Raw genomic sequence first — 855 nt, 5'->3', positions numbered from 1 at the left:
CTTTTTTATTTTAAAGATTTGATCTCTATTATTTTGATTATTATTTATTTTATTTAAGATAATTTATAAAATTATATTTTTTTTAATTTCATTCTCATTCAATTTTTTAATTTGTAAGGTTTGTTCCTCATTATTTTAATAAACTTAAGAAAAATAAAATATTAATAAGTTATTTTCTAGTTTATTTTCCATAACATAATCAAATACTAAAAAATATTTTTCAGTTTGTTTTTTATAACACTACTACATATCAAAAAATAATTTATTTTTAAATTTTTTTTTTTTTTATAATTTACTTAAAAAAAATAACTTTCTTGCAAGAGAGAGAATAAGTAAAAATGAGAAGTGGCCTATCTTGTAGGACTACCTGCACACAAGAACACGTACAGCATTTACATTTTAAAAGACAAGTAACCAAAAAGAAAGAGAGTCTAACCTGTACCCCTCATGAACAGCAATGAAATGGGCCACCCCCCATGTTATCATCCTCTTTTTCGTGTTTGTTTACATACGCGTAAATATAAATTTATAGTGTGATTTGAATTCACATGCTATATAACTTGTTTTCTTCTTGCTGCTATTATAAATAGTCTGCCTTTTTGAATCCATATATATAATGAAGAAATGCATATTAAATCCATGTTGTGGCCTTGCGGGAGGAAAGCTAGTTATATGCAGAAGCAGAACAAAATGGAGCCTGGGATGGTGGGGCGTGGGGGGAGGTGGGGAACTGGGCAACGCAGAGGCACTGCTCGTTTTTTTGTCATCTGAGAAGTAGACAGAGTCACAGAGGCCATAATAGCTGGATTTTGTTTCAGTTTGAAGCAGGCCCCCCCCCCCAACCCATCCAAGGCC

The 855-nt window shown here is 31.2% G+C and overlaps 1 long non-coding RNA gene across 1 annotated transcript in view; it reads left to right on the top strand.

The window, feature by feature from the left end:
- Positions 1 to 426: 426 nt before the first annotated feature.
- The window catches only part of LOC105120452 (uncharacterized), a 12618-nt gene continuing 12189 nt past the window's right edge, over positions 427 to 855 (top strand). The window contains exon 1 of the long non-coding RNA XR_841332.1: positions 427 to 438. This is a non-coding gene — a long non-coding RNA (uncharacterized LOC105120452). The remainder of the gene's footprint in view (positions 439 to 855) is intronic.

Source organism: Populus euphratica, unplaced genomic scaffold, assembly GCF_000495115.2.
Source record: "Populus euphratica unplaced genomic scaffold, PopEup_1.0 scaffold6.1, whole genome shotgun sequence".
Taxonomy (NCBI): Eukaryota; Viridiplantae; Streptophyta; class Magnoliopsida; order Malpighiales; family Salicaceae; genus Populus; species Populus euphratica.
The sequence above is the reverse complement of the archived record's forward strand: the minus strand, read 5'-3'. Positions and strand labels throughout refer to the sequence as shown.